Genomic DNA, 23816 nt, shown 5'->3' with positions numbered 1-23816 from the left:
TACTAAGTGTTGCGGTAGGTACAAACTTTGTGACTCTGGGAAAGTTACTTAACTTCTCTGTGCCTCAGTTACCTCATCTGTAAAAGGGGGACGAAGACTGTGAGCCCCACGTGGGACAACCTGATGACCTTGTATCCTCCCCAGCGCTTACAACAGTGCTTTGCACATAGTAAGCGCTTAACTTATGCCATCATCATTATTATTACTATTACCATTACAAGCAAATTGGGTTGGGCACAGTCCCCGTCCCATGTGAGGCTCACAGTATTAATCCCCATTATACCAAGTGATGTAACTGAGATACAGAAAAATGAAATAACTTGTACAAGGTCACACAGCTGGCAAGTGGCAGAGCTGGGATTAGAACCCATGACCTTCTGATTTCCAGGACTGTGCTCTTATCTACGGCACCGTGCTGATTAAGACTGTGAGCCCTTTGTGGGACAGGGGCTGTGGCCAGCCTGATTATCTTGTATTTATGCCAGAGTTAGAACAGTTCCCGGCATGTAGTAAAAACTTAACATGTATTACAATTATTATTATTGTTTTTCTGCTCGGTATAAAATACCATGTTGCTTCTATCTCAGTACCATTAGACCTCAAGATTGTGATGCCCCCCACCCAATATTCATTCATTCATTCACTCGTATTTTTTGAGCGCTTACTGTGTGCAGAGCATTGTACTAAGTGCTTGGGAAGTACAAGTTGGCAATATATAGCGACAGTCCCTACCCAACAACGGGTCCCCAGTCTAGAATGGGGAGACAGACAACAAAACAAATCATGTGGACAGGTGTCAAGTCATCAAAATAAATAGAAATAAAGCTAGATGCAAATCATTAACAAAATAAATAGAACAGTAAATATGTACAAGTAAAATAAATAGAGTAATAAATCAGTACAAACATATATGCAGGTGCTGTGGGGAGGGGAAGGAGGTAGGGCAGGGGGATGGGGAGGAGGAGAGGACAAAGGGGGAAAAATATGCTGGGCAGTGAATATGTAAATGGAAAACGTGACTAGAGATGACAAAGGCTCATTCTGACTGAACCTGCGGTTTTACTTCAAGCATTTCTGCCTCCCTGGATGGAGGTTGCTGGCTAGGTTCAGAAACAGAGTAGTCCTTCCACGGCAGATGTATTGTGGTGCTCTCACGTGCACCTGGAATTGGGCTGAACCCAATATGTTAAAAGGTCCAACCCCTACGCTGAGGTCATGTAATCATCAACTCCCTCCTACGGACTGGAAGCTCCTTGTGGACAGGGATCAGGTGTACCAGCTCTATCATACTGAACTTTCAGTACATCTCTACCTGGATGCCCTGCCGACACCTCAAACTAAACATGTCCAAAAGACAGCTCCTGATCTTCCCACCCAAACTCTGTCCTCCTGCTGTCTTTCCCATCACTGTAGACAATGCCACTATCCTTCCTTACCTCATAAACCCATAAGCTTGCTGTCCTAAACTCATCTCTCTCATACAGCCCACACATTCAATCTGTCACCAAATTCTGTCTGTTTCACTTGCGCAATATGGCTAAAATCCACTCTTTCCTCTCCATCCAAACTGCTACTCCATCGATACAAGCCCTCATCCTTTCCCAACTTGACTACAGCATCTTCCTCTTTGATATTCCAGCCTCCTGTCTCTCCCTACTCCAGTCCTCACTTCACTCTGATGCCCAGTCTAAAAACAATTCAGTCCACATCTCCTCGCTCCTCAAGAACCTCCAGTCGTTGCCCATCCACCTCTGCATCAAACAGAAACTCACCCATCTACTCACTACCCAACCTTTCCCCATGTCCTCCCTCTGGCCTGGAACTCCCTCCCCTTCCGTATATGCCAGACCTCCACTCTCCCTAGCTTAAGAGCCTAATTATTTCCTCCAAGAGGCCTCCCTGCTTAAGCCCCCTTTTTCCCAACTCCCTCTCAATCAATCTCTCTCTTCCTTCCTTCAAAGCCCTACTGAGAGCTCACCTCCTCCAGGAGGCCTTCCCAGACTGAGCCTCCTTTTTCCTCTCCTCTTCCCCATCCCCCCACCCTACCTCTTCCCCTCCCCACAGCACCTGTATATATATTTGTACAGATTTATTACTCTATGTTATTTGTACATATTTACTATTTATTTTGTTAATTATGTGTATATAGCTTTAATTCTATTTGTTCTGACAATTTTGACAACTGTCTACATGTTTTGTTCTGTTGTCTGTCTCCCCCTTCTAGACTGTGAGCCCGTTGTTGGGTAGGGACCGTCTCTATATGTTGCCAACTTGTCCTTCCCAAGTGCTTAGTACAGTGCTCTGCACACCGTAAGTGCTCAATAAACACTATTGAATGAATGAATGAATCAATCAATTGTGTTTATTGAATGCCTCCAGTGTGCAGAGCACTATACTAAGTGCTTGGGAGAGTACAATACTCACTTCTGCGTCATCTACGCACTTGGATCTGCATGCTTTGGGTATTTGGTATTCATCTCACCCTCAGCCCCAAAGCACTTGTGTACATATCTTTAAATTATTTATATCAATGTGTTTCACCTCTGCTAGACTGTAAGCTTGATGTGGAAAGGAATATGTCTATGAAGTCTGTTGTATTTTACTCTTCCAAGTGCTTAGTACAGTGCCTTCTCAGTTTCTTTTTCTGGCTTCTCCTCTGCCTCCCATCCTCTGACAGTGGGGGTCTCTAAGAGTCAGTTCTAGATCCCTTCTATTCTCCATCATTACACATTCCCTTGGAGAACTTATTCTCTCCCATGGCTTCAACTATGATCTCTTTTCAGATGATTCCCATATCTACATCTCCAGTCCTGATCTTTGTCCTTACCTGCAGTCTCTCATTTCCTCCTGCCTTCAGGACATTCATTCATTCATTCATTCATTCAATCGTATTTATTGAGCGCTTACTGTGTGCAGAGCACTGTACTAAATGCTTGGGAAGTAAAATTTGGCAACAAACAGAGGCAATCCTTGCTCACAACGGGCTCACAGACTAGAAGGGGGGAGACAGACATCAAAACAAGTAAACAGGCATCAGTAGCATCATTATAAGTAAATGTAATTGATATGTACAAATCATTAATAAAAAGAAATAGAATTATAATTATAAATATGTGCATTCATTCATTCATTCAGTTGTATTTATTGAGCGCTTTCTGTGTGCAGAGCACTGCACTAAGCGCTTGGGAAGTACAAGTTGGCAACATACAGAAACTGTCCCTACCCAACAACGGGCTCACAGTCTAGAAGGAGGAGATAGACAACAAAGCAAAACATGTGGACAGGTGTCAAGTCATCAGAATAAATAGAAATAAAGCTAGATGCACATCATTAACAAAATAAATAAAACACTAAATATGTACAAGTAAAATAGAGTAATAAATCTGTACAAACATATATACAGGTGCTGTGGGGAGAGGAAGGCGGTAGGGCAGGGGGGATAGGGAGGAGGAGAGGAAAAAGGGGTCTCAGTCTGGGAAGGCCTCCTGGAGGAGGTGAGCTCTCAGTACATATATGTACACAAGCTACGTGGGGCGGGGAGGGGAGCGAGGCAGGAGTAAGTCGGGGTGATGGGGAGGGGAAAGGGAGCAGAGGAAAAGGGAGGCTTAGTCTAGGAAGGCCTCCTAGAGGAGGTGAGCTTTCAGTAGGGCTTTGAAGGGGGTAAGTGTGCTAGTTTGGCAGATTTGAGGAGGGGTAGACATCTCTACATGGATGCAAGCAAACTTAAGCACTCAATAATTACCACTGATTGATTGATTGATACAGTTCTATGCACACAGAAAGTGCTCCAGAAATGCCACTGATTGATTTTGTCCTGCAAATAAGGCAAGAATTGCCTTCCTCAGAATCTCTTTGGTCCCATCTCTCCCTTAGGGAGAACCTGCCTTGCCTCAAATGAGAACTTTATGGCCTCCTCACCCATTCCCTTCCTATCCTCCCAGAACCACCTATGTCATATGTCTCACCCCAATCTAGGTTTACCCCAACACATTCCCAGGAGGAGCCTTATTGCTACCTCTAAAGGAACTGTGCAATATCCAGCCATTAGCTGTACCCTCCTCACTCATGTCTCCCTTCCCTCTTCATTCATTCATTTGGTCATATTTATTGAGCGCTTACTGCGTGCAGAGCACTGTACTAAGCACTGCTCTAGGTCCACCCCCTTCATGGAGACTTTTCAGATTAGTGGTACCAGCTTTCAGTCACTTCAGTGATTCCCACACCTCGACCCTCTTGCCTCCTAAAGGCAGCATGGCTCAGTGGAAAGAGCACGGGCTTGGGAGCCAGAGGTCATGGGTTCTAATCCCAGCTCAGCCACTTGTCAGCTGTGTGACTTTGGGCAAGTCACTTAACTTCTCTGGGCCTCAGTTACCTCATCTGTAAAATAGGGATTAAGACTGTGAGCCCCACATGGGACAACCTGATCACCTTGTATCCCCCCCAGCACTTAGAACAGTGCTTGGCACCTAGTAAGCACTTAACAAATGCCATTATTATTATTATTAAAGGAAAAAATACTCGAACATATATAGTGTGAGTGTGTATATGCACTCGCTTAACATTTTCCATTGAAAAGCATAATTGGTTGTTTATTTGTTTTAAAGTTCCTGCCCACTTGTTTTTATGTGAATGTACTGGTGTTTGTCTTCCCTCCCCCATTAGATTATAAAGGCTTAGATGATGAATTCCTCCATTAGATTATAAACAAAATATTCTACTCTATAACTCCCCAAAGTGCCTAGTATAGGGTTCTGAATGCAGTGAGCATTCAGAGAATATCATCGACTGACTAATGGAAAGGGCAATGGGGAGCCAATGCAGGATTTTTGCAGTAAGAGCGTGATAATTGATATCCAAACATCAATCCTCCATATCTTCACCCTCATGTACCTTTTCCACAGAATAAATGCAAATATAAGAAGTACGAGTAGGAATTATGTTCTCCTTTTGTCTCTCCTGCTATAATCTTGAACAAGTGATTTAAAACTTCTCTGAACAACTGTTTTTGTATCTTTGAAACAGGCCAAATAATTTCTACCCTTCACTATCTCCAGCAATGAACTGAGATGTCAAAGTGGTTAGAAGCAGACAATGAATAGCAACAAAGGGCTTGATTTCCCCCATGCTTTGTAAGTTGTTTAAATTCAGACATTTAGGATTGCCCAGAGCCACAGTCTGGTGCATACAAACACAAACATATTACTTTCATAAATTAATTTGACTTTTTTGATTCTCTTTTGCTCCTGCCCTTACAAGCCTCTGAAATAATAGGAAAATCAGTTTAACTATTTTATTGCAGCTTTGTTGTGATATTATTAAAGGAAAGAAGATAATCTGATTGAATGAGAAATACAGGTGTTACATTTGGTGATGAGGTAATATAAAACTGAAAGTCACTTTTCCTTGAGTATATTATTAAGTAAGAGGCAATTGGGAAATGCTCAAGGCTCATTAAATACATTATTACCAATAACCCAGAGAAAGGGCAAGAAATTATATTTTTGAGGGTCATCAGAACAAAAGAAATATCATAATTACGTAGATTAATGATCCAACCAGCCCAATAATCCCTTGTTGATGGTGATAACAAACATTTCTTGGAGAAACAATGTGATGGTTGTCTTTCTTGACATCTAGCCGCATGGTTACTCCTGGACTATTTACCATTTCCAATTTTTTCCACTTATTATTCACCATAGATCCATTATGCACACACTTATTTTAACTGTTTTCAAGACTTCTAAAATCCCTACTTTTTCCTCTAACATCATTAACAATCCCCTTATTAACTTAGTATTGGCCTCATCCATGAAGTGTCTCCTTTTGTTGTGAAGCTACCACCTTCAAACTTCAGTGGGTGATAGTAATGATGGCATTTATTAAGCATTTACTATGTGCAAAGCACTGTTCTAAGCACTGGGGAGGTTACAAGGTGATCAGGTTGTCCCATGGGGGGCTCAGAGTCTTCATCCCCATTTTACAGATGAGGTAACTGAGGCCCAGAGAAGTTAAGTGACTTGCCCAAAGCCACACAGCTGACAATTGGCGGAGTTGGGATTAGAACCCATGACCTCTGACTCTAAAGCCCATGCTCTTTCCACTGAGCCATGCTGCTTCTCTAGCCATGCTGCTTCTCATTCTGGTGAATGTGATTTGGGTTCCCCACAGCACCTGTATATATGTATATATATGTTTGTACATATTTATTACTCTATTTATTTATTTATTTTACTTGTACATATCTATTCTATTTATTTTATTTTGTTAGTATGTTTGGTTTTGTTCTCTTTCTCTCCCTTTTAGACTGTGAGCCCACTGTTGGGTAGGGACTGTCTCTATATGTTGCCAACTTGTACTTCCCAAGAGCTTAGTACAGTGCTCTGCACACAGTAAGCGCTCAATAAATATGATTGATTGATTGGTGAATAACAATCTGAGTTCTCCCTGTCCCCACCCTTCATTATTCCTCAACTCCAATCAGGTCCCCTCTCAGCCTTCATCCTTCTGGGCTGAAGAGTCCTAATCCTTTCAGTCTGTCTTCATAAAGAAGCTCCTCATTCACCCAGTTGTCTTAGGTTTACAAGGTTACTTTACTTTCTCAAGGCAATAATAATAATAACAACAATAATAATAGTAATGGTACTTTTTAAGCACTGTTCTAAGCACTGGGGTAGTGATACGTTCATCAGATTGGACACAGTCCCTGTCCCACAAAGGGCTCACACTTTAAATCTCCATTTTACAGTTGAGGTAACTGAGGCACAGAGAAGTGAAGTGACTTGCCCAAGGTCACACAGCAGACATAAGGTGGAGTCGGAATTAGAACCGAGGTCCTTCCGACTCTCAATCCACTAAGCCAAGCTCCTTCCTATAAGGTCTATTACAACTTTCCTAAAGAAGAGCAATTAGGTATGGTCCTCCTACCATCTAGGAATTGCACCTCAAAACTACCTTTCTGAAGCTTGGCACCCTTAATAGGAATGGACTTGTTTTCTGCTTTTGGGGTTTTACTGAGAACCATGCATTTAAGAAACAAAGTTCCACCTCAGATGCTGCTAATGCAAAGCCAGCAGCATTTTTCTTGGGTATGAGAATGCCAGAGCGAAACCAGCCGATAGAACTAATGTCATTAAATGTCACTGGCAAGAACACTGGGGGCCTGACTCGTGTTGAGCAGCCATGAAAATTTATTAAGCATTTGCATCACTGTCTGTACAAGAGCCCAGAGTCTCTGGCATCAGTGGGTTCCTGTTTCCAAAAGCGTAAAATAAATTTAGTTGGGGGGTGGGGTAGTGGTCTGAGATGCAAAATCAACAACTGGAAAAAGCTCTAGTGAAAAATCCCCTTCGTTTGTTTATCTAAACTGTTTTTAATCAATTATTCCATGATATTTATTATTAAGACTCTCCCTGGAGTGATTTGAATTTGAGAATGATTTTGGCCAGTCCCACTCTTAGCTTTCCCGAGCTCCTTTACACTTCCCTTGGGGAGGATTGTTATAGTTTTCATAAATGTAACAGAGGAAGAAACTATCAGCAGACTTGAGAATGACCCAGCCAGACCCACTATGTTCTGCCTGAGATCAGATCGGATCTTCCTTCCCCCGCTAGACTGTAAACTCACTGTGGGCAGGGAATCTGTTTATTGTTGTATTTCACTCTCCCCAGCGTTTAGTACAGTGCTCTGCACACAGTAGGAATTCAATAAATATGACTGACTGACTCTTTCTCTCTCTCTCTCTCGCTCTCTCTCTCCCTCCATCTCTCCATGTCTCTCTCTCTGTCTCTTTGGGTCAGCCAATGGGTCTGTCCAGCCATCTTAATGTGTTTCTCTTTCAGTGTGTGGGTGCATGGGGGCTGGGGAGTGGGTTAGGATGACGCTGATGGCTGTACGCAAATTTCAGGATGAATCTCGGGCCTCTTTGTTTATAGAATGGGCTGATTGTGTGATAAGCAGCTGGAATGTGGAATGCTCACTTGTGAGCATAGTGTCCGCAGGCCTCATTTTGCTGTGCTGCCCGGAGAACAACAGATCAGTGACAGAGAAGAGTCCTTACTGACCTGCAAGTCCTCCACTTGCCCCTGAATTTGTTTCCCTCTGCTTTGTTTAAGACGTAAAAAGGAATAACAGGAGGTTTAAGGGTTAGAAATAAAATCCCTCTCCATTTGCCTGCCTCGACACTCTGCCCATTGGCTGAGCTGAAGACCAGAATGACAGGCTAGAAATAACATGAAACCGAAACGAGAGGATGAGAGAAGGGACAGGATCGTTTGTACTTGGCCTCCTGCTGTTTGTCCAGAGCCCTAAAAATTTCTTTACCAGAAATGTGCATGTGAAGCTGCCTGGGGCTTTGGGTTTGACCATCAGCAGTAGACAAGGTTGGGTGAAAGTCTGAAATTCCATTACTGATTCTGCCGCACCGATGGGTTGGCTGCACCTCCATCGAACCAACCGCATGGAAGTTGGGAATTTTTCACAGAATCAGACTGTATCTTTACAGCCAGCAAGTCATCTTACACATGATGAGGATGTAAACAAGAGTCTGTCCTGCCAGGGTGGCTCAGTGGAAAGAACACAGGCTTTGGAGTCAGAGGTCATGGGTTCAAATCCTGGCTCTGCCAATTGTCAGTTGTGTGAATTTAGGCAAGTCACTTAACTTCTCTGTGCCTCAGTTACCTCATCTGTAAAATGAAGATTTAGACTGTGAACCCCCTGTGGGACAACCTGATCACCTTGTAACCTCCCCAGTGCTTAGAACAAATGCCATTATTAATTTTCTTGTACATATTTACTATTCTATTTATTTTGTTAATAATGTGGATTTTGCTTTCATTCTTTTTGTTCTGATGACTTGACACCTGTCCACATGTTTTGTTTTGTTGTCTGTTTCCCCCTTCTAGACTGTGAGCCCATTGTTGGGTAGGGACCATCTCTATATGTTGCCAACTTGTACTTCCCCAGCGCTTTGTACAGTGATCTGCACACAGTAAGAGCTCAATAAAAACGATTCAATGAATGAATGAATAAACCATAAGCTTGAGCTGGTGTGCAGGGAAGGATTTTTTGCGGGAAGATGGCACCCTTGTGTGATGCTGATGATGATGATGATGGCATTTGTTGAGCACTTAGTATATGCAAATCACTGTTCTAAATGCTAGGGAGGATACAAGGTGATAAGATCGTCACACATGGGATTCACAGTTTTCATCCCCATTTTACAGATGACGTAACTGAGGCACAGAGAAGTTAAGTGACTTGCCCAAAGTCACACAGCTGCTGGGATTCATTCATTCAATCATATTTATTGAGCACTTACTGTGTGTAGAGCACTGTACTAAGTGATTGGGAAGTACAAGTTGGCAACATATAGAGACGGTCCCTACCCAACAGCGGGCTCACAGTCTAGAAGGGGGAGACAAATAACAAAAACAAACATATTAACAAAATAAAATAAATAGAATAGTAAATATGTACAAGTAAAATAGAGTAATAAATCTGTACAAACATATATACAGGTCCTGTGGGGAGTGGAAGGAGGTAGGGTGGGGGGGGATGGGGAGGGGGAGAGGAAGGAGGGGGCTCAGTTTGGGAAGGCCTCATGGAGGAGGTGAGCTCTCAGGGATAGGGCTTTAGCACCTGGGGTGGCTGGAATCCCTCTACTATCCCCGTGGTTCTGCCACCAGCCTGCTTTTACTCTGTGATTTGCTCTGATTCCTTCCCTAGGGTGACAGTAGAGTTAGGACTGGATGAGGAAAGGGCCGAAAGGCTGTTGACATCAGGGCTTCCACAGGAGGCTTGGTATGGTATGTGCATCGGAAATGCATGACACAGATTCTGCTCTCATTAGGTTTGCTTTGTGAATATTCAGGCAAAAAAGCAGAATTTTCAACAGGAAAAATATTTTTCAGGAAGACAACTGCTCTGGGCAAATTCGGGCACCACTAGCCTCTGAAAAATCCCCGTCATTCTGTATTCATCTTTAGATAAATTCATAAGACTCTCTCATTTACTGTCCTATGTCGGATGCTGGAAATGCCACTCCACCCCATAAACCACTGTTTTTGCTCTCATCGAATTTACTGTCTAAGAAAAGATGACGACACAGATTAATGCAATGCATATGTTAGCACCTCCTTCTAGACTGTGAGCCCACTGTTGGGTAGGGACCGTCTCTATATGCTGCCAACTTGTACTTTCCAAGTGCTTAGCTCAGTGCTCTGCACACAGTAAGTGCTCAATAAATACGATTGATTGACTGATTCTTCCCATGCACTGAGGATTAAAAAAAATGTTGCCCTTCTTACGATGCATATTGCATTATCCTCTTTCATTGGGTTTCATTATTGTGGAAGAGATAAGAAGAGCATGGGAAGTGAGGGAAGGGGGAGGGACATGGGGAGGAAGGAGTTAAGTGCCTGGTCCAATATCTAAGCCACCCAATTGAACCAGGTGCCTTGCATTAGTAATTGTCTGCTCAGGCCTAATCACACAGCACATGCTCACCCGATGGGCCACGAGTGGATGAGTGAGTTTATATTCCGTGAGCAGGCGAAGGAAGCCCGGTCTACTGGGTCTTGCTGGTCTCCCTTAATGTGAGCGGCTCCTGCTGGATTCCCAAGAGGGGAGGTAAGAACACAGTCTTTTAGACTGTGAGCCCACTGTTGGGTAGGGACTGTCTCTATATGTTGCCAACTTGTACTTCCCAAGCGCTTAGTACAGTGCTCTGCACACAGTAAGCGCTCAATAAATACGACTGATGATGAACACTGAACCGTTGGACTCCGCTGTGACTCAGCCAATCTGAGGCAGATGGCGACTGGGGCAGTCAGGGTTGGAAATTAACCTTAATCAATCATTTTGTTTGAGAGCTTGTTGTACGCAGAACACAGTCCTTAGTAGAGTACAGTAGAATAGATTTAGTAGACTCTGACCACAAGGAGCTTAATGGAAAGAACATGGGCTTGAGAGTCAGCAGTCATTCAATTCAATTTAATTGTATTTATTGAGCGCTTACTGTGTGCAGAGCACTGTACTAAGAGCTTGGGAAGTACAAGTTTGCGACATATAGAGACGGTCCCTATCCAACAGTGGGCTCACAGTCTAGAAGGGGGAGACAGAACAAAACATATTAATAAAATAAATAGAATAAATATGTAGAAATAAAATAGAGTAATAAATATGAACAAACATATATACAGGTGCTGTGGGGAGAGGAAGGAGGTAAGGTTGGGGGGAGGGGGAGAGGAAGGAGGGGACTCAGTCTGGGAAGGCCTCCTGGAGGAGGTGAGCTCTCAGGGCTTTGAAGGGATCAGTAGGGCTTTGAAGGGTCGTGGGTTCAAATCCCGGCTCTGTCACCTGTCAACTGTGTGACTTTGGGCAAGTCACTTCACTTCTCTGTGACTCAGTTCCCTCATCTGCAAAATGGGGATGAAGACTGTGAGCCCTCTGTGGGACAACCTGATCACCTTGTATCCTCCCCAGCACTTAAAACAGTGCTTTGCACATAGTAAGCACTTAACAATGCCATCATTATTATTGTTATTACAGTCTTTACTTTGTAAACTGACCAACACAATGGAAATGCGATGTTTCCTCAGACACTCCCCAACTGCTCCCCACTTCATTCTTGCCACTCACTAAGCTCTGTTCCTCTCAATGAAAATAATCAGCTTTTTAAGCATAAAAAGTGTATTTCCAGGCCTGAGGGTACCATTTAGTGTGGTGGGAGGGACTGTGCCTAACTTGACAAATTTATATCTACCCCGAGGGAAGCAGTATGGCATAGTGGATAGAGCATGGTCCTGTGAGTCAGAAGGTCATGGGTTCTAATCCTGGCTCTGCCACTGGTCTGCTGTGTGACCTTAAGCCTCAGTTACCTCATCTGTAAAATGGGGAATTAGACTGTGAGCCCTCCATGGGACAAGAACTGTGTCCAACCCGATTTGCTGGAATCCACCCCAGTGCTTATTAAAATGCCTGGCACATAGTAAGTGCTTAACAAATACTATCATTACTACTATTATTATTATTACATTGCCTGGCACTTAGAGCTTAACTGATACCACAGTTATTTTGATTTTATTACTATCATTATTATCTCTTCACTCAGGCACGTGGGGCAAGGATGGGAGCCATTCTTCCACTGCTCCCGCTCCCTCTTCCCATAAGGCTGCAGCTAGGAATCAGGGTTGTCCTGAAGAGGAGAAGGGTATATTAGTGTATCAGTCATTCAATTATGTTTATGGAGCACTTACTGTGTGCCGAGCACTGTACTAATATACTAAGCACTTGGGAGAGTATAGTATAGAGTCGGTAGACACATTCCCTGCCCACAGTGAGCTTCCAGTGTAGAGAGGGAGACAGACATCAATGAGACATATTGTGGCCTGGGAATCAGAAGGAACTGGGTTCTAATCCCAGCTCCACCACTTGTCTGTTGTGTGACCTTGGGCAAGTCACTCACTTTTCTGTGTCTGTTATCTGTAAAATGGGGATTAAGACTGTGAGCTCCGTGTGGTTCAGGAGTTGTGTCTAACCCAATGTGTGTGTATCCACCACAGTGCTTATTACAGTACCTGGCACAAAGAAAGCACTCTACCACAATTATTATTAATATATAAATAAATTATGGATATATACTTAAGAGCTATGGGGCTGAAGGAGGGGTGAATGAAGTGTGCAAATCCAAATGAGAAGCAGAGTGGCTCAATGGAAAGAGCACAGGCTTTGGAGTCAGAGGTCATGGGTTCAAATCCCAGCTCCACCAATTGTCAGCTGTGTGACTTTGGGCAAGTCACTTAACTTCTCCGTGCCTCAGTTACCTCATCTGGAAAATGGGGATTAAAACTGTGAGCCCCCCATGGGGCAACCTGATCACCTCGTAACCTCCCCAGGACTTAGAACAGTGCTTTGCACATAGTAAGTGCTTAATAAATGCCATTATTATTATTATTATTAAAGTGCAGGGCGACGCAGAAGGACATTATAGAAGAGGAAATGAGGGCCTAGTCTGGGAAGACCTCTTGGAGATGATGATAATTATGGTATTTAAGCTCTTACTGTGTTCCAGGCACTGTAGGCTTTGAAGGTAGGGAAGATGATTCTCTGTCAGATCTGAAGAAGGAGGGTATTCCAGGCCAGAGGCAGGATGTGGGCAAGATGTTGGTGTCTAGATAGATGAGATTGGGGTACAGTGAATAACTAGGTTGTCAGAGGAATGAAGTGTGTGGTCTGGGATACTGTAGTAGGATAGCAGTGAGGAGGTGTAGGGGGGATTGAGTGCTTTAAAACCAATGTGGAGGGGCAACTGCTGGATGTTCTTCAAGAGTGGGGAGCATTGATGTAATTAGTGATCTGCTGGGTAAAGATAATAATAATAATGGCATTTGTTAAGCGCTTACCTAAGCACTGGGAGGGATACAAGGTGATGAGGTTGTTCCACGTGGGGCTCGCAGTCATCATCCCCATTTTACAGATGAGGTAACTGAGGCTCAGAGAAATTGAGTGACTTGCCTAAGGTCACACAGCAGACAGGTGGCGGAGCTGGGATTCAAACCCATGACCTCTGACTCCAAAGCCCGTGCTCTTTCCACTGAGCTACGCTAAAGACACCAGAGAGCTATCTCCTAGGAAACCTTTACGGGGTTGGGAGTGAGGTATACATAAGATCACAGTCCATGGACCTTCCTTCTCTGCCCTTCTGTCCTCAGAGGATTCCCTGGAATTTCTGTCCCTAGAGAGCCAGCAGCTCCCACCTTCTCAGAGATCAGTCTCTGACCAGGGAACTCTTCCCCACCCCTAGCTGGCCTCATTTAGCTCTTATTAAAGAGCCCACAACCAAGTAAGGCTCCACCTTGTTTTATATGCAACTTACTATTATACGAGCCTATTTATACCTGCATCTGATTAGTACAGTGTTCTGCACACAGTAAGCACTCAATAAATATGATTCAACGAATTAGACAATCACCCACTTTTTACAGGGGGAAAATGCAGGTACAGGAGGACTGCAAAAAAAAAAGTATCAGAGAAAAGAGCAGATTTGATCTAAATTCTCACTGATGCCTTACTGTCCCCTAGACTGAAAGCTCATTCATTGTGAGTAGTCATGTTATTGCAACAATGTTATTGTATTCTCCCAAGCACGTGGGACAGTGCTCTGCAAACAGTAAGCACTCAATAAATGTGATTGATTACTCTGATTCAACTTCCCTACCCAAATGATGTTTTACAATTGGAACAGTAAGTGGTATTAAGCACTTCCTATGAGCCAAATAACTTACTAAGTTTTAAGGTAGATACCTGATAAGCAGGCTGGACAGAGTCCCTGTCCCACATGGCGTTCACAGTAGGTATTAAATTCCATTCTGCAGATGGAAATTGAGGCATAGGAAAGTTAAGTGACTCTTCAATTGGTCTACACTCTCTACTATAACATTTTCCAGTTCCCCACCCTGTATAAGACATTGCTTTGCTCTCTTTCTTTGATTTGTTTAAATTAGAGTCACCTTTGACTGGATGGTAGAATCAGTCAACAGATGACATCAATTCTTTCTTTAATGAAACCTCATTTTTCCTTCACAGTTCCCACCCTATCCCTATCTTTGAGCTTGGTGCTGCAAAAGCCTCCTCCTGGCCTCTCTGCTGCCATCTTCACCCCTTCCAATCTATCCTTAAACTCGTCTTCTAGACTGTAAGCTCGGTGTGGGCAGGCAGTGTGTCTGTTTTATTCTCCCAAGTGCTTAGTACAGTCCTCTGCATACAGTAAGTGTTCAATAAATAAGACTGACTATCCTGAGAACCATCTTCTCTTTATCCTATTCCTCCCCTCTTCTGAAGCCCAGTTTCTTCTATCAAATAAAAATTTTTCAATGTTAAGGGTGTCGGCCATTGGATCTCTCTAGCCAAGTTTCCTACATCTCTATCTCAATACTATTTTTATTACTACACCTCTAACCACCCCCTTGCACATTCTCTTAGCTCCAGCCCCACTGCCTGGTGTACTAACCTATGCCCATGATTCCTCTACCCTTAAGCCATTTTCCTGTCTTGGAATGCTCTTCTTCCCCGGGTCACTTGCCACCCCTTCCTCGGAAGCTCCATAAAATACTATCTCCTCATGAAACCTACCCAGAAAAATCCCACCGCTTCAATTATTCCAACTCCCCAGCACTTTTATGTCTCCAAAATGTGAAGCAGCATGACTTAGTGGAACGAGCACAAGCCTGGGAGACAGAGTACCTGGGTTCTAATCCTAGCTCTGCCACTTGGCTGATCTATGACTTTGGGTAAGTCAATTCACTTCTCTGTGCCCTAGTTTCCTCATCTTTTAAATGAGGATTCAATGCCTATTCTCCCTCCTTTAGATGTGAGGCCTATTACTATTATTCTATATTGGTATGCATTGTTTAATAATGGTACAGGACCATCAGATTGCACACAGTCCCTAGTCAAGATGTGCAGTGCACAGTGAGGGAGAATGGATATTTTATCCTCATTTTACTATGAGGAAACTGAGGAGCAGAGGAGTTGTGATTTGGTTCTGTCACTTGCCTGCCATGTGACTTTGGGCAAGATTAGAACTCAGATTTCCTGAATCCCAGTTCAATATTTTTTCCATTAGGCCAAGCTCCCTCCAAGCTTTCTGTTGGTGTTTCTGTACCACTATCAATGGGCTGTGTGTCTACTATTTGTTGTGTATTTGTGTGTGTCTTGTCTCAAATTAGGTGGTGAGATCCTGGAGGATGAGATCCATTTCTGGCTATTTCTTAGCAGGGGTTCAAAATTTACTCTTGGATGAAAGAAGGAATAAATAATATGCTGTGACAATTGAACTAGTAATCACAATCAAGCCATTAGTACAGTGTTTTGCACACAGTTAGCACTCAATAAATATCAGTGATTAATCCTGGCTCTTAAAGGGGTTTATAATCTAGCAGAGAAGATAGACACTAAAATAAAGTACAGGGAAGGGAAGCAGCAGAGCTTAAAGATATGTACTAGGAAATCTATCAGATGGTGGCCAGGGGCAATGCAGGGCTAGAAGGAGTTAAAATTGAGTCATGTTTGAGGTTTAAACTACAAAGCTTCTCTGCCTGCATATTTTCTGCACTGGAAAAAAAATTTAAATATCAGAAGGGAAAAAGTAGAAAGAACACTCTTGGCTGAAAGGAGTTGTAGTACAATAAAGCATCTCATTGAACAAATTCCTTCTTTACAAAAGGGCTGGAGAACTTTAATTTAATTCAAAAACTATCCCCATGCATAATTCACCATGGCAGGAAAATTCAAGGTAATCTATTAAAATTAGACAACTGCAGTTATTCAAAGGAAATATAGGCAGGGTTGTGGTTTCTGTAGATTCATGCCATGGGACTTGGAGAGTTGTTAATTGGCCAGGATTTGTTGGTCCCTGGATATCTTCACCACCTACAAGTCCTGTTATCTTTAGAATTTAAATCAGTCAGTCAGTGGTATTTATTGAATGCTTACTATGTGTAGAGAACTACATTAGGTGCTTGGAAAAGTGCAGTATAATTGGTAGATATGATCCCTGCTCCCAGGGAGTTCACAGTCTAGAGCAGGAGACAGACATTAAAATAAATCACAGATAGGGGAAATGGCAGAGTGTAAAGTGGATAATAATAATGGCATTTATTAAGTGCTTACTATGTGCAAAGCACTGTTCTAAGCGCTGGAGAGGTTACAAGGTGATCAGATTTTCCCACAGGGGGCTCAGTACACAAGTTACTGTGGGGTTGAGGGCGGGGTGAATATCAAGTGCTTAAGGGGTGCAGATCTTGGTGCATAGGTGTCACAAAGGAGTGGGGAAGTGAGGGCTTAGTTGGGGAAGGCCTTTTGGAGATGTGATTTTTAATAAGGCTTTAAAGATGGAGACAGTGGTAGTGTGTCAGACATGAAGGGAGAGGGAATTCCAGACCGCTCATAATGCTGCTCAGCTTGTGCACCATACCAGAGGAAGCATACTGTGGAGGTGATTTGGACTGAGAGTTGAGATCAGAGGGGTAGGGAACTGAGGGAATTTAGTACAGTGGAGAGGATGGTGTGGATTTGTGAGTCCAGAGGAGTGAGATTGGGTAGCGAGACCCAAATAGGGGAAGATGGCTTTGCAAAATTGTAGGGGCTCAGAAGAGGTCCCTGTGGAGAAACGGGACAGATTTATGGAGATAGGGGGAGAAGGCAGGTCAGGAAGCTGTAGTCAGAGTGGAATTTCAGATTTGGTGAGATTGGAGATTGTGCATTGACTAGAGATAAGTACTATGATAATAATGGTATTTAAGTGCTTACTATGTGCCAAGCACTGTACTAAGCTCTGGGGTAGAGGCAATATAATCAGGTTCCATCCACATGGGGCTCACAGTCTAAATAATCAATCAATTGTATTAATTGAGCTCTTACTATGTGCAGAGCACTAAAATAAGCACTTGGAAGAGTACAATTCAACAGAATGAGCAGTCACTTTTCCTGCCCATAATGAGCTTACAGATTAAATAGGAAGGAGAACAGGGATTGAATCTCATTTTGCAGATGAAGGAACTGAGGTACAGATAATTTAAGTGACTTGTCCGAGGACACCCAGCTGGTAAGTGGTGGAACCCAAGTCTTCTGACTCATAGGCCCATGCTCTTTCCACTAAGACACACTGCTTTCCTAGAGATAAGACTGAGAGTATATCCAAATTAGTGAGTGGGTAAGGTGAGGTGAAGCAGGAGGTAGAAAACAAAAGCAAGTCGGTGTGAAAACAAAACATAATTTTCCTCACCACCATGGGCAGGTATCATGCCCAGAGTATTCCAAACTTGTGTTCTGTGAAGCAATCCATTCCACAGGTTGGTATTCCCTCAATTTGCATCCAAAGCACCATGTCTCAACCCAAATCAGAGTAGAATGCAGACCTCTGTAGGGCTAAGATGTAGCTCTTCTATCTTAGAGGAATTTCATATTGGATTCTATATTCAATGATACCAATCAACAGTTTTTTATTGAGCTCAGATGATAACTCTGACACCCTGGACTTTTCTTCACCCCACCACACCCTCACTATCCCCTCTTTCCTCATGAACCTTTCCATCAGCAGAAATGCATAAGGAATTTTCTCCTGTTTTTCAGAACCCAAACTTGTCCCCAAAATCCTAAAAATGGGAGATGGTCTGCACCCTGAAACCTCAGGATTGTCTTATCCAAATTGGGGAACTTGGTCACCTTGCCCTGACTCCCAGAAATGGCAAAATCTAGGGAACTGAGGAGCAGGGTCTGGGATTATCCTGAAAATAAGTTTCCCAGAGCCAGATCTCAGTCTATAGGGGGTTCTTAAGGCCAGGAAGCGGGGGCTGAAGATGAGTTACTGCTGCTTGATTCTGATTGTTACTGACAAAGTTAGGGTCCACCCAATAGTCTGACAAGTGATTATAGTTTGCTTCAAGTTTTTCCAGGGGGTTTTGTTAGAGGTACTGCCAGAACTGCTCAGTGTTCAGCCCCCTTCAAAAGAACTGTGTGTTCACACTAACATAGCAATTTCTCACATCCATTTTAACAGGACTCATCAAATAATAGACCCAGGCATATTTAATAAGAAATGCTTTTGTGGGTCAAACCTTCAGAACTTGTCTCCAAGTGCCAACACTTGGCAAAAAAATTAAAGGAGACAAGAATCCAAGAGAAACAGCAAGACCTGGGTTCCAGTTCTGGATCCAACTTGCCTGCTGTGTGAATTTGGACAACTCACTTAACTCTTCTGTGCCTCATCCTCATCTGTAAAATGGGGATTAAATACCTCTCCTTCCTCCTTTTTGGAATGTGAGCCCCATGTGGCACAGTAACGATATCCAACTCAAAGTCCCTCTAGATCATGAGCTCCTTGTGCCCAGGGAGCATTCTGCCAACTCTGTTGTATTACACTCTCCCAAGTGTTTAGCATAGTACTCTGCACACAGTAAGGGCTCAATAAATACCACTGATTGATTATCTTGTGTCTACCCCAGAACTTGGAATAGTGTTTTCCCCATATAGTAAACATTGCTGTTATCATCATCATCGTTACTACTATACCACTGCTTGAGTCATTTAAACAGAGTAAATTTCATCCACAATTCTGGTCTGAATCACCTACAAACAGGAATCCCTAGTTCCTGTAAATCTCATTCAAGTCACCCAACTTTAAGCTTCACAAATTCACTTGCTCTGACACTTGGTACCTTTATCCAACTCAGTGCTTCAACTTAGTTCTATTTACATTAATTCATGAATATTGTATTGTAGTAATTCATGGAAGGAGCTCCAGATGATCACTGTACCGTATGTGTGAGAGAAAAGGCTAAAATGAATGAGCACGTAGCATTGCCAGGCTGTAGATTTTATAATAATGGACCTGTCTTGAACCTGATTCCTCTGTCCCCGGCTCTTGCAGAGCATCAGAGGCTTACTCTACTCAAATTTGGGGGAATCATATGTCCTCTCCAAAATTAATTTCCAGGAAAATGAAGGACACCTAAATGGGGACAGTCATGCTTATCCTGAAATGTCTGGCAACTCTACGTGCTGGGCTCAGAGCAATTTTCAAGTTCCCTCTAAAAGTGCTAAATAATGTTCTTGGAAAAGAGCGTCTGCTGGTAGGTGACTGCGATGTGTAACGGCATGTGATGACAAATGCATGCCTTAAGGGAGGAACCATTTGAAAAGTTAATTTTTCTACCCAAGATCATGCTGTAGTGTAAACGGGCATTTTATAAACCCTGTCCAACCATGATCTACCCTAGGGGTGATTTTTAGGAGGACAACTTTGCCGTGGGGACCCAGGGCTGTGGGGATCCAGGTCAACTTTTAGCTCCCATTCAATCAGTACTATTTATTAATGCTTACTGTGTGCAGCGCACTGTACTAAGTGCTTGGGAGGGTACAATATAACAGAGTTAGTAGACATGTTCCCTGCCCACAAAAAGCTACCCACGGGACTTTCTACGTGCCTACCTCTCTCCCTCCCTCCCTCCATCCTTCACCCACACACACTGAGCTTTCCCACTCTGCTAGGCTACTTTAGACCCTTGATGGACAGTGCATGGCAGAAGGGAGGAAGGTGAGGGCTACTATCAGAATTGGAGTGGTGAGTTCAAGAGACTTGCCCTGCCCCTTCTGCCCAGTGGTTAGAGGGACTGTCTATGAATGGGATCTCATTTTCCCACAGAGGAGAGGAAAAAGACTCTGGCTAAATCCAGGGAAAATGTCTGTATCTAATAATAATGGCATTTATTAAGCACTTACTATGTGCAAAGCACTGTTCTAAGTGCTGGGGAGGTTACAAAGTGATCAGGTTGTCCCATGGGGGGCTCACAGTCTTAACCCCCATTGTACAGATGAGGGAACTGAGGCACAGAGAAGTTAAGTGATTTACCCAAAGTCACACAGCTGACAATTGGTGGAGCTGGGATTTGAACCCATGACCTCTGACTCCAAAGCCTCTTTCCAGTGAGCCACGCTGCTTCTCACGATAATGATGGTATTTGTTTAGCGCTTACTATGTGCCAAGCACTGTTCTAAGCGCTGGAGTAGATACAAGGTTATCAGGTTGTCCCACGTGGGGCTCACAGTGTTAGTCCCCATTTTACAGATGAGGTAACTGAGGCACACAGAAGTTAAGGGACTTGTCCAAAGTCACACAGCTGACAAGTGGCAGAGCTGGGATTCAAACCCACGTCCTCTGACTCCCAAGCCCGTGCTCTTTCCACTAAGCCCTGCTGCTAAAGCATAGAGCTGAAAAGTTTTCTCCCCTGATATATTGTTTCTGCAACTGTGCTCCAGTGTTTTAACATGAGTCTTGTTAGGTACGCTCCCTTCCTCTTGAAAATATTGTCTTAAAAGAGCTTATTCGGGCAAAAATCCTGTCTACCAATTTAAATATGCTCAAGACTACTCTCTGATCTGCTGAAATGAGAAACACTGAGATCTTGAGCTAGGCGATCCCCTAATCTAGTCAGACATATGTAAAAATTTCTACAGGGCAGATGTGTGTATAATTTGGTGAAAGGACATGACAAATATCATCTCAAAAGAAATGCATCTCCTCCGATTCCAACCTATGTCAGAGCCAAGCTCTCTACTGGCATTACTGAACTCTCTCAGCACAAACGGAAAATTTGTTAGGAGCAAGGGATAATGGAAGCTTTGTTCATCTTGGACTAATGAGGGAACTTCCGGGAGGTACTCCTATGATCCAGATCCTCCAGATGTTAGCTGTGCAGCTGTTTAATTCGCTTAACTGTTCAGGCCTCTGCAATCAGACTGGTTTACACTCCACCCCATCCCAGGTTTAAGATGCAGCCGTACAGAAGCTGCTTTTAAGAATGACACCACTTCTAAGAGAAATCAGTCCTTTGACCCTACAGTCATGCAACAGACTATTTCCTTGGTATTTCCCCTTGCCTTAAACTTTACAGGATAGTGACTAGATTGGTGATGGTTTTGCTGAAAAGGCCCCAAAGAATCTGATTTGTTTAGTCACTTTCTGTTGCTGCTTAACGCTGCTGGCTTTTATCTTCACCTATTCACCATAGAGCATAGAGTCTGTGCATTTCCCAGCTAATTCTGGCATGAAAATTGGTTGCCAGTGGAAGTCCTTATGTCTGGCTGGTTTATGCAGGTTGATCTAGTGGAAAGAGCGTAGTCCTGGGAGTCCGAAGACCTGGCAATCCCAGATCCATCAGTCACCTGCTGTATGGCTCTGGGCAAATCAATCATTCAGCGGTATTTATTGAATGCTTACTGTGTGCAGAGTACTGCGTTAAGTGCTTGAGAGAGTACAAAACAATAGAATTAATGGATACATTTCCTACCTATAACAAGCTAACAGTCTAGAGGGGGAGACCGACATTAATATAAATGAATAATTCATAATATATAATTTATAGATACGTATGTAAGTGCTGTGGGGATGAATATCAAATGTGTAAAGGTTATTCATTCATTCAATCGTATTTATTGAGTGCTTAGTGTGTGCAGAGCATTGTACTAAGTGCTTGGGAAGTACAAGTTGGCAACATATAGAGACGGTCCCTACCCAACAGTAGGCTCACAGTCTAGAAGGGGAGACAGACAACAAAACAAAACATAGTAACAAAATAAAATAAATAGAATAAATATGTACAAGTAAAATAAATAAAGTAATTAATATGTACAAACATATACATATATACAGGTGCTGTGGGGAGGGGAAGGAGGTAAGGCGTGGGGGATGAGGAGGGGGAGAAGGGGGAGAGGAAGGAGGGGGCTCAGTCTGGGAAGGCCTCCTGGAGGAGGTGAGCTCTCAGTAGGGCTTTGAAGGGAGGAAGAGAGTTAGCTTGGTGGATGTGCAGAGGGAGGGCATTCCAGGCCAGGGGGAGGATGTGGGCTGAGGGTCGACAGCAGGACAGGCGAGAACGAGGCACAGTGAGGAAGTTAGCGGCAGAGGAGAGGAGGGTGTGGGCTGGGCTGGAGAAGGAAAGAAGGGAGGCGAGGTAGGAGGGGGCGAGGTGATGGAGAGCCTTGAAGCTGAGAGTGAGGAGTTTTTGCCTGATGCGTAGGTTGATTGGTAGCCACTGGAGATTTTTGAGGAGGGGAGTAACATGCCCAGAGCGTTTCTGCACAAAGACAATCCGGGCAGCAGCGTGAAGTATAGATTGAAGTGGGGAGAGACAGGTTACAGTTCCACATGCCTAGACGATGCGAAAGGGAGAGCAAGCTAGGGACCTTAATAGAGCTTTGAAGGTGGAGAGTGGTGGTCTGGCATATATAGAGGGGGAGGATGTGGGCAAGTGGTTAGCGGCAAGAGAGACAAGATGTGAGTAAGCTAGCATTAGAGGAGAGGAGTGTTTGGTCCAGGCCATGGTAAGAGATGAATGAGGTGAGGTGGGAGAGGGAAACCTGATTGACTGCTTTAAATCCACTGGTAAAGAGTTTGATGCAGAGGTGGATGGCACCATGAGCTTGTTGTGGGCAGGGAATGTCACCATTGATTGTCGTATTGTACTTTCCCACACACTTAGTACAGCACTCTGCACACAGTAAGTGGTTAATAAACATGAATGAATGGGAAGCCGCTGGAGAATCTTGAGGAATGGGGAGACATGGACTAAATGTTTTTGTTGAAAAATGATTCATGCAGCATAGCGGAGTATGGACTAGAGTGGGGAAAGACAGGAGGTCGGGAAGTAAGTGAGGAGGCACATGCAGTAGTCGAGGCAGGCTAAGATAAATGCTTGAATCACTAAACTTCTAGATTCCTCAGTTTCCTCATCTGTAAAATGGGGATTCAGTGGGTGTTCTTACTCCGACTCAGACTGCGAGTTCCTTGTGGGACAGAGACTTTGTCCAACCTGATTAACTTGTATCTATCCCAGGGCTTAAAACAGTGCTCAGCAGATAGTAACAGGCCCAGCCCCTCCCAAAATTCATCAGTCAGGCACAGAGTCATGACTCCACAACCACCTTGCTCACAGGACAGGCAGAGGTTCATTCATTCAGTCATACTTATTGAGTGCTTATTGTGTGCACAGCACTGTACAGAACAATTGGAAAGTACAACAGATGCAATGGGACCCTTAGTGAGGTAGGTCCTCAACAGTTTTCCTACAATCTCTGCCCTCCACATGGTGGAAAATCAGACTTGGTGCTTCATTTAGTTATTCATCTTAAGACAGTAACAATAAATAAACAAAAAACATTTCCCCAGGTTAGACTCTCAAGGCCTCCTCTTCATCCAGACAGCAATAACACTTACTGTCAATACTAAATCCTAAATTCTAGATCCTTAGAGCAAAGGCTTCCTC

The 23816-nt window shown here is 43.5% G+C and overlaps 1 protein-coding gene across 2 annotated transcripts in view; it reads left to right on the top strand.

Moving 5' to 3' along the window:
- PDE7B (phosphodiesterase 7B) overlaps positions 1-23816 on the top strand; it is a 457009-nt gene that overhangs the window by 73645 nt on the left and 359548 nt on the right. Inside the window, exon 1 of one of the 2 annotated variants that reach the window (XM_038740716.1) lies at positions 10551-10626. The exons of the other annotated variant lie outside the window; for it this stretch is intronic. The gene's annotated coding sequence lies outside the window, so the exon portion shown is untranslated. Of the gene's footprint in view, positions 1-10550; positions 10627-23816 lie in introns of those variants that run through there. 2 annotated transcript variants of the gene reach the window in all.

This window comes from Tachyglossus aculeatus, chromosome 2 (genome assembly GCF_015852505.1).
Source record: "Tachyglossus aculeatus isolate mTacAcu1 chromosome 2, mTacAcu1.pri, whole genome shotgun sequence".
NCBI classification, from domain to species: Eukaryota; Metazoa; Chordata; class Mammalia; order Monotremata; family Tachyglossidae; genus Tachyglossus; species Tachyglossus aculeatus.
The sequence above is the reverse complement of the archived record's forward strand: the minus strand, read 5'-3'. Positions and strand labels throughout refer to the sequence as shown.